Source organism: Talpa occidentalis, unplaced genomic scaffold (genome assembly GCF_014898055.3).
Source record: "Talpa occidentalis isolate TD23 unplaced genomic scaffold, MPIMG_talOcc4v2.1 talOcc4.2, whole genome shotgun sequence".
Taxonomy (NCBI): Eukaryota; Metazoa; Chordata; class Mammalia; order Eulipotyphla; family Talpidae; genus Talpa; species Talpa occidentalis.
In genome coordinates, this window is record NW_023602073.1 from 34494252 (window position 1) to 34504504 (window position 10253).

The 10253-nt window shown below is 47.4% G+C and overlaps 1 long non-coding RNA gene across 2 annotated transcripts; it reads left to right on the forward strand.

The window, feature by feature from the left end:
* Positions 1 to 7497, forward strand: LOC119252023 (uncharacterized). 2 transcript variants are annotated; one of them, XR_008553102.1, is made up of 4 exons: positions 1 to 366; positions 2267 to 2438; positions 3209 to 3348; positions 5700 to 7497. It is a non-coding gene; the product is annotated as an uncharacterized LOC119252023 (long non-coding RNA). The 2 variants fall into 2 exon arrangements; XR_005126694.2 differs by lacking the exon at positions 2267 to 2438 and having other exon boundaries at positions 3 to 366; positions 5700 to 7496.
* Positions 7498 to 10253: the final 2756 nt, after the last annotated feature.

Sequence of the window (10253 nt, forward strand, 5' to 3'; positions counted from 1 at the left end):
TGCACTGTGCCTGATAAGCAGCCATGAAAGAACAACAAGCTGCAAGAGAGAACATCTTTGAAATGCAACCTCACTCCACCTCCCACCAAGGCCAGACTCCTCCTATAAAAGATTACCCTCATCCCCTGAGAGGCACAACTTCTCTGACCTCTGTGGGGGTCAGTGAACTTTACTGGGGCGCAATAAACTTTTTGCCTGTGAGAAATTTAGCCTGGTTTTCCTTTTCTTTACCGTACCAACCCTTTCATCTTGGTGCTGAACCCGGGGAAAGCTGCGTCCCCTGGCGCTGAGGCCACTTTCCCGTCCCAAGGACCTCTCCTCTACATTGCAGATGCCTCACATCCACCACCGACCTTGATTCCTGGGGTAAGTCATCAGTCTGACTCTCCTTCCTAGGAGGCCCTCGCCTCTGGCTATCTGGCTCCTCTCCTGACTCCTTGTTTGGTTGGCTGTCTTGAAACCGTGGGCCCACGTCAGCCGACTCCCTGTTATACCTAGACCTGGATTTGGGGACGCCCATCCAGACTAGGTGCCCGGTTTAAGGCAACAGGTGAGTGGTGGAGACATGGCCCTTATCTGTCTGTCTCCTGTCCTATAGACAACAACCGAGAGGTGGAGACATCCCCCTCACTTGTTTGCCCCCTGCCTGTTGGCCAGAACCTAATCTTGGACGCTTCAGTCCTGGGTCCTCTGTCCTGGGTCTATGCCCCCTGTAGGCCAGGTCAGGCTCATGGGACTCTGCGTCCTGACACTGTGCCCCCTGTTGGTTGGGAAAAGGAGCTGGGTTAGCCATGGGCCTGCAAATTCTAAGCCTGAACCGGCCACCCCTCTGGGATGCCTTCTCTCAAACCTCGATTCGCTGGGGCTTAGGCCAGATATGCGCCTCAGCGCCAATTGGAGAATGGCTCTCACTGGCCGGTATACGGCACCTTCAATTTCTTGGTCCTTACCGACCTTAACAACTTCTGTCACCACAATGGAAAATGGTCAGAGATCCCTTATATCCAGGCTTGCTTTCTCTTGCACTGCTGTCCCTCCCTCCTAAAAAGCTGCCACACTTTCCAAGTCCTCCTTGCCAGAGAGTCCTCCCACTCTTCTCCCTCCAGTAACCCCAGCCAGGACAAACAAAAACTGCCCTCTCCGGACCCCCTTTCAGCATTTTCTGATCCTCTAGATTCTCTGTCCTCACCTCCCTCAGCTCCCCAGAGACCCTGCCTTACCTGGAACCTGCTTCAGCCCACCCTCCCTCCATGGCCCCCAACCAATCCAGCCCCCCTCCTTCACCTCCTCCTAGTCGCCACACCTGCTCTCATGATCTTCTCTTCTTTGCCCCCTTAGGGAAGTGGCAGGGACTGAGGGAGTAGTTAGGGTCCATGTTCCTTCATCTCTGTCTGATCTCTCTCAAATCGGAAAGCATCTTGGCTCTTTCACTAATGACCCCACTAGCTACATCAAAGAGTTTCATTATCTTACCCAAGCCTATGACCTGACGTGGCATGATGTACATGTTATCCTCTCTTCCAACCTGACCTATCACGAAAAGGAACGTGTTTACCAGTCTGCTCCAGACCATGCAGATCAGGTCCACTTGATCGATGCAGCCATGCTCCCCAGCCCAGAAGCAGTTCCCCTCCAACAGCCGGGTGGGACTCCCAGACTGACACTGACGCGGGCCGCCAAGGCAGGGCTCACCGAGACCATTTTATTACCTGTCTCCTGGCTGGTATCCAAGAGGTGGCACATAAGGCGGTAAATTTTGATAAGCTTAGGGAGATCACCCAGTCTGCCTCAGAAAACCCAGCAGCCTTTCTTAGCCGCCTTACTGAGGCCCTTCAGCAGAACACTAGGTTAGATCCTGATTCACCTGGAGGTGCCACAGTCCTGGCTGCTCATTTCATATCCCAGTCAGCCCCGGATACCAGAAAAAAGTTTAAAAAAGCTGAGGATGGCCCTCAGGCCCCTATCCAAGACCTGCTGAACATGGCCTTTAAGGTTTTTAACAACCGGGAGTAACAGGACAGGACAGATAGAGACCTGTAGTCGCCAAAAGGCTGAGCTTCAAATTCAGGCCTTGGTGGCTGCCTTGAGACCGTCATGCCCAGCTCCTCCAACCACCGCAGCAACTGCCGCCTGACAGAGGATGACAATGGGCCTCCATCAAGAGCCCCTGGGACCCTGCTTCAAGTGTGGCCAGGAAGGCCACTGGTCCAAACATTGCCCCAAATCACACCCTCCACCAGGACCATGCCCCATCTGTGGTATCCAGGGTCACTGGAAAAGCGACTGTCCCTCCGTGCCTGGCTGTGGTGGGCTAGTCCTTCCGGCCCCTGTGACCCTGCCACCGGCGGTCTTGGGTTTGGCAGCTGAGGACTGAAGAGGCCTGGACTCATGGACCCTGATAACTTTCGGGGAGCCCAGGGTAATGGTCAAAGTAGCAGGTAAGTCCATTTCCTTTTTGGTTGACACAGAGGCTACCTTCTCTGTCCTCCCCTCCTACCCAGGTCAGACTTATCCTTCCCAAATCTCGGTTATGGGTATTGACAGACAACCCTCTCAGCCTTGGGCTACTGGACCCATCCTTTGTCAAACAGACAGCAAGCCGTTATTTCACTCTTTCTTAGTCATGACTTCTTGCCCCACACCACTCTTGGGTCACAACCTCCTAACCAAACTAGGGGCCACTCTTTCATGGTTCTAAGACCCTAGCGCTGCTCTCATCCTCCCATTGCTCCAAATATATAATCCTCCTCAGGACTACCCGCTGTCTCCTTCCACTGTCGACCTTGTGGTCTGGGATATCTCTACCTTGGTTGTGGTTGCTATTCACTACCAACCAATGCTGATCTCTCTCAAAGACCCCACCTCTTTCCCAGCCCGTCCTCAGTTCCCTATCTCCCTAACCCATCAGTGAGGTCTCAAACCCATCATTCAATGACTCCAGGACAAAGGACTTTGGGTTCCTACTAATTCACCCTGCAACACTCCCATCCTACCTGTTAAAATGCCTGACGGCTCATACCGACTAGTCCAGGATCTGCGCTTTATTAATGACGGGGTGGACCCCATACACCCTGTTATTACTAATCCTTATACGCTTCTCTCACACATACCTCCCTCGACTACTCATTTCTCAGTCCAAGACCTAAAGGATGCCTTCTTTACTATTCCCCTTGACCCAAAATGTTATCATCTTTTTGCCTTTATGTAGGAGGACGCTGACACAAACACACCTCAGCAACTCACCTGGACAGTCCTGCCTCAAGGTTTTAGAGACAGCCCTCACCTCTCAGGACAGGCCCTCGCCATGGATCTAGCAGCCTGTGATCTCAGTCCTGGCACTCTCCTCCAGTATGTAGATGACCTCCTTTTATGCAGCCCTTCACTGGAACTGTCAATCACTCACACTGCATAGCTCTTAAATTTCTTGAGTACTTAGGGATACTGGGTCTTGTCTTCAAAAGCACAGCTCTCCGCCTCTACTGTTACCTACTTGGCCTTAGGGTCACTCCCTAAGGCCAAACAACTCACTGTTGCTATACGCTCCCTCCTGGTCCCTGAAAATGCTGAACAAATTCTGTTCTTTCTGGGTTTGGTGGGATTTTTCCATCACTGGGTTCCTAATTTTGCCTTCTTGACCAAACCACTATATGAGGCTGCAAAGGCTACTCCCCAGGGCCCCCTCCGGACACCAACCGAGATGCACAGGGCCTTCCTCCTTTTACAGACAGCCTTGCTCCAGGCTCTGGCCTTAGCTCTCCCAGACCCTGAAAAGCCATTCCGGTTATTCACAGATGAACGACAGGGCGTTGCCCTAGGTGTTCTGGTCCAACCCACCGGGCCAGTCCAATGACCAGTTGCTTATCTCTCCAAACAAATGGATTCAATGGTTAAGAGGATGGCAGCCCTGCCTGCACACACTAGCAGCAGCTGCTCTCCTTGCCAGGCAGGCCCTGAAACTCAAACTGGGTCAACTGTAAATGTCAGTTCTCCACATCGGCTCTAGGACTTACTCACCGGGCTCTCTCTCGCCTAATGCCCTCGTGTGTGTTAGACTTTCACACCCTCTTTATCGAAAAACCCTCTGGTCACTTTATCCCAATCTCCTATTTTAAACCCAGCCACTCTGTTACCACAACCTGACTCTCCCCTGTCTTCCCACGCGTGTGCTGAGGTTCTGGAGGAATTGCGGTCACCTTGTCTGGGTCTCACTGACACTCCCCTTCTACATGCAGAAAACATCCTGTTTGCAGATGGCAGCTCCTGTAAAGATCTGCAAGGGAAGCGCAGGGCTGCCTATGCAGTGGTGACTGAACACCAGATCTTCGAGGCAAACTTACTCCCTGAAGGGACCACATCACAAAAAGCTGAGCTTATAGTTCTCACCCAAGCACTTACACTCTCACAGGGAAAAAGGGTCACTATACACACTGACTCTAAATATGCTTTCCTAGTAGCTCATAGCCATGCGGCAATCTGGCAGGAACGTGGTTTTCTGTCCACCAAAGGATCTCCTATCATTAACGCTAAACTTATTTTCAAACTGCTCCAGGCCCTCCAGCTACCAGCTGAGGTGGCCATAGTTCACTGCAAGGGACACCAATCAGACTCTTTGGAGGTGACATGAGGAAACAACAAAGTGAATGAAATGGCCAGGGCCTTGACAAGCCCTGGATAGCCTTCTGTCGCACCTGTTCTGTTTCTCTCTTTATGCTCTATCTCACCCCTCTATAAGCCTAATGAATGGACAAATCTTCTTTCCAAGGGTGGCACTGAAGGACAACAAGGTTGGATTACATTTAACAATAAATTGGCTCTCCCCAAACAGCAAGCCTCTGACATTACCCAAAAGGTACACAAGACGCTGCACATTGGGCCACACTCACTGGTTCACTTTGTTCTTTCACCCTTCACTGACTAAGATTGTCTGGGAGACCTGCTCCCGCTGTCAAACTTGCTAGGGGGAATACGTCCTCCCTCCTTTGTAGGTCATCAAATGAAGGGACATCTCCCAGGACAAGACTGGCAAGTCGACTTCACCCACATGAAGAAAATCACAAGAAAATCAGATGCCTTCTTACTATGGTAGACACATCTCTGGGTGGGTGGAGGCCTTTCCCGCCACTAAAGAAACAGCACAGGTGGTAGCTGAAGCCCTAATTAACCACATCATTCCACACTTTGGCCTCCCTAACACTATCCAGTCGGACAACAGACCTGCCTTTATCTCCAAGATAACCCACTAGGTCTCCTCCTCCTTAAGCTTTACCTGGAAACTACACATTCCCTACCGACCTCAATCTTCTGGTAAGGCAGAATGGGTCAACGGTTTAATCAAAGACCACCTAACTAAACTTTCTTCTGAACTCCACAAATCTTGGATTGATTTATTCCCACTAGCCCTAATGCGCATCTGGACCACCCCACCGTGGCCCTCTATTTCTGAGCCCGTTTGAACTAATGTATGGCAGACCTTTTCTCATTAACCAGAACAGAAGGGCTCTGGAGCTCCTAACAGCCGGAAAAGGGGGTACCTGCTTATTCCTCAAAAAAGCTCTCACAATTGGCAAAAGACCTTGAACATCAGGTACATCTCCCCTTTTGCCTGGCTGAGTAGCCCTCTGGCTGCATGGTTACTCTCCCTGGTGGGACCACTAATTCTAATTTTGTTATTTTTTCTCCTTGCCCTTTGTATGCTCCAGTTCATCCAAGCCGCATTCGAGAGATGACTCACACCACCTTCAACCAACTACACCCTACTCAAGCCTCCCCACCAGTGAGCCAGGCCATTGACCTTGTTTTTTGACCTCTCTTCCTCACATTGCTCCACATCAGCAGGAAGTAGCCAGAAAGAATCCTTCACCCTTTATCCTATAACTAAAAGGTCAGAATGTAAGGTCATCGATGAGGCAGAGGGAAGAACTTGAAACTGAGACCACCTGCATCCCGGCAACCTGCATCCTGGGAGTTGGCTCTACCTGGTTTGCACTGTGCCTGATAAGCAGCCATGAAAGAACAAGCGGCAAGAGAGAACAACTTTGTAAAGCAACCTTACTCCACCTCCCACCAAGGCCAGACTCCGTCCTATAAAAGATTACCCTGTGAGAAATTTAGCCTGGCTTTCCTTTTCTTTACTGTACCAACCCTTTCAATTGTTATAAGGCAGGGAGAGGGGCAGCCCAGAGCCCGCAAACCTGCCTGCTTTAGATAAGTTCTGCCATCTGCCGCATCAACACAGAACATGTAAGATTTTAATGGGAAGGAACTTTAATACAATTAGTAAACAATACAGGAAAGGCGAAGAATATAGTTTCTAAATTAAGCATCCAAAGTTACCCATCCCCTCTTGGGTAAAACTCTACCCAAATGGAATTGGCCCAGAGCAAGGCCCCAAAGCCTGCCACAAGTCTAAAGCTACTTCTAGTGGGGACGCACAGAAAAGGGTCAGAAATAGCCAGACAAGTCTTCTAGGAAAAGAGCAAAATCAAAATCAAGATAAAAGCTGCCATTGTCACCTCCCCACGGGTGTCTCACCCACATCTGTGTCCAGTCCACAACCAAGAAGCAAGCACAGTTTCTTCATGTGTCTCTTGGCTCCATGTGCCTGCTCAAGTTCTCCTTCCGGCTCCATCCTGCTTCCTTCCTTCTTCAGCTCTTGAGTTAAATTCCAAACCTCGGATTTCTAGTGAGAGTCCAGGAACAAACAATTTACAAAATAAGCTCTTAATCTGTCTCTTCTCCTGTACACCTCATGGTTCACAAAAATAATTAAAGTCGGGCCTCCCTGGTGGCACAAGGGGGTAAGCACCGCACTATGAAGCAATCCGCACCCAATGCAGCATGAGTTTGATCCCCGGCCGGCCAGAGAGGAACCCACATGGCACAGCAGACCTTGCCCGCTGCTCCCCTCAGCAGTGTATTTCAGTTGATCTGCCTGCTCTGTTCCCCACTCTGTCTCTGGTGAATCTTCTCCCCCCCCCACCCCCGCATCTCTGGTCTGTACCCCAGCTCTTGTATGCATAAATAAAGAAATCTTTAAAAAAAAAGTTAAAGCCAACAAGTCACTCTTAAAAATACGAATTTGAGATATGTTTTATCTAAAGGAATTGGTAAATACAGCTTGTAAATTTAATCAATAAAAATGTCTCAGTGTTTTCACAGACAGAATAACTACTTCTTGGGTCTCCCTGGTGGTGCAAGGATTAAAGACAGCTGTCGGGACTATTGCCAGCCTCTGCAGTGCAAGTTGTATCCACAGCTGGCCAGGGTACAGCCAACCTCTCCTGCCTACATGCTGCTCTCCTCTGTTTCAGTAGATCTTCTTGTTCTGCTCCCCACTCTGTCTCTGGTGAATCCTCTCACCTGCCATACTTCTGGCCTGTACCCCAGTTCTTGTATACATAAATAAATAAATCTTTTTTAAAAAATAAAAATAACTACTACTTAAAACTAATACACATGGCCAAAGTTTTAAAATGAGAATCAAAAAGTGTGTCTCTCACTGTCTTATGCCGCTGATGGTTTCATTATAAATGGCACCTATATAAATTCTAAGAAAAAGCCCCAAATTTTGAGATGGTGATCTAAAATTTTGGTAATCAAAAACTAGTTCAAAACTTAATGGTTGATGCTGTCTAGGCAGGGGTTAGGGCAACCTGGAGGACCATTCTTTGTCTTCTGAATTTGTTGTAGGGACTTCATAGTCAAAATATTCAAAAGCCCCACAAACATTTCTATTGAAATAAATAACATACAGAGCACTGCGCAGCTCAGTGATACACAGCTCAAGGAAAAGTTATAAAATGCAAAACATTTCCAAAGTGAATGCATGCGCACAACTATCAGGCAGAAGCATCCAGAAGGTTTCCCTTTGGACCAGTTACTCCTCTACCCTCAAGAGTGATGTCTACTTTGACTTCTAACAGCACAGATTTGTTTGCCCATTTCAAATTTTATGTAGCAGGAATTATTTGCAGCATTCTATAGTATGTCTGGTTCTTTGGTTCAGCATCATGGTTGTGAGATTGCCCCATGCACTTGTGTGTAGGTGTGGGCCCTCCATTTGTATTGCTACAGAGGGCTCCCTGTACAAATGTTCCACAACATCTTCACCTATTCTGCTATTGATAGACAGTTGGGGAGTTTCCAGTTTTTAGCCAGTATGCCCATGCTGTTATTCACATTCTAGGGTGTGTCTTTCAGTGAACATATGTCCTTATTCCTCCTGGTTACATACTCAGGAGTTCCAATGCAGAATCACTGGTATTCAAATGATCAATATTGGTAGAAATGGCCATATGGTTTTCCAAAGCAGTTGTATTAAATCACACTCCACTCAATAGAGTAGGAACTTCAAAAGTGGTTTCAGACCCATGTCAGTGTCCTGGGCAAATTTTTAAACTTCTCTTAGCCTGTGTGTTTTCCTCTGTGAAGGGGGACTTCTATAAGGACTCAGAAGAAGGTTTACCCTGTAAGGACTTTATCAGTGAGAGCTTGCTCTTTCCCAGAAAATCTTGGGGTCTTTAGAAATCTTTTTAGGTAACATGTATGATGAAACTCAACAAGTTACATGTAGGGCCACCTTGCCCTGTGCTGTCTTCTTGTATGACTGGCTGTATTCATGCACATGGGACTACTTCTTTTTAATTTAAGTAACATTGTTTTATAACATTATGTAAGTTTCAGGTATGCATCATTACAAATGAACATGTGTATATACTACATAAGTTCACCACTAAAGCTTAAATTTATCCTTTACCATACAGCTGATCATTTTTATCCAACTTGCCCTCACCCTTTCCCCTTCACTTTTGCTAACCATTAAATTGGACTTATAGTTGAAAAAAAAAAAAAAACTTAATGGTTGAATTTGAAGCATGCATACCTTATGGTTATAATATTGGGTATCAATACTTTATATTTCACTGTCTTTATTTTAAAAAGGAAGGACTCAGTATTGAGGAAAAAAAGAGTAATTTGACTTAGTCTACATCAGAAAAGATGTTTGCATTTTGATGATTATACCTAAACTTCTCTTGATAAAATGCTTTTCTAGGAAAAGCCCCAAGTGACTTCTTTCTTTCCCCTTGTACTAGCAAAATTTAAAGATGACGCCTATAGCCGAAAAGGGCAAGTTACTTAGCAGTACTGAGTTCCTCACAGGTATTTAGAAAATGTATATGAGACTTTCTTTCCCCTTGTCCTAGCAAAATTTAAAGATGAAGCCTATAGCCAAAAAGGGCAAGTTACTTAGCAGTACTGAGTTCCTCACAGGTATTTAGAAAATGTATATGAGATTAAGTCTCTGATGTTTCTTGTTTTTCATCAATCTGTCTAGTACTTGCCTAAGAAAGAAACTTGGCTTATGGGACTATTACAATTATCAACTCTGGAATTAATTTAAAATTACAGCCCTGGGCCTCCCCTAGTGGCGCAGGCAGTTGAGCGCCATGCTGTGGGGCTGTCCACAGCCTCTGCAGTGCTAGTTCGATCCCGGCTGGCCGCTGAGGGTCCCACATGATGCAGCAGACCTCTCCTGTTGCGCCCACTGCTCCCCTCTGCGGGAGCCATGCTACTCATGTTGTCTTATTGTAGAGCAACCCCGATACAAAACAGGTTAATAAAAGGTTCATTCACAAGGGAAGGGGAAATGAGGAAATGCACAGCTTAGAGAGAAAAGTGGGAGACAAAGTTTTAAATGAGTCCTACCCGATCCGCAGATCAGAAATCCCAAAATGGCGCTCTGAGAGCTGGCCGCAAGCCAGGAGCCCTGGAGCCAGGAGGCGAGAGATAGCAAGCCCCCCAAGGCCCACGTGTTTGGTTTTTATATCCAACCTGGCTGCCCAACTCCACCCTCAGGTCCCAGCCACCCTCCCTTTGGTGGTGACGGGATTTGTCTTTCCCAATGTCTTGATGGCTTTAGTCTGGAGTGGGGGTGGGGTCCACAAAGTCTGTATGGGATTAGCTCAGGACATCATTTCCCCCTAACAGTCTGACAAGGGTCCAGGCATGGGGCAGATTCCTGAAAAGTCAGGAATCTCATTCGCCGACTCCTGCTAGATTCTCCTCATTTGTTTATGGCTAGTTTCTACCATTGTTAAAATACTCATTTAAAAGTAAAACTGCTAATACTGTATTACTAAATAACCAATTTGATGGCAAATGGCACTGCGTGATACAAATATTTTTTATAAAATTAGTAGTTCTCTGCCAAAAGGCAGTAATTCAAAATTCGGCCTTACATTAACAAGTGAAAA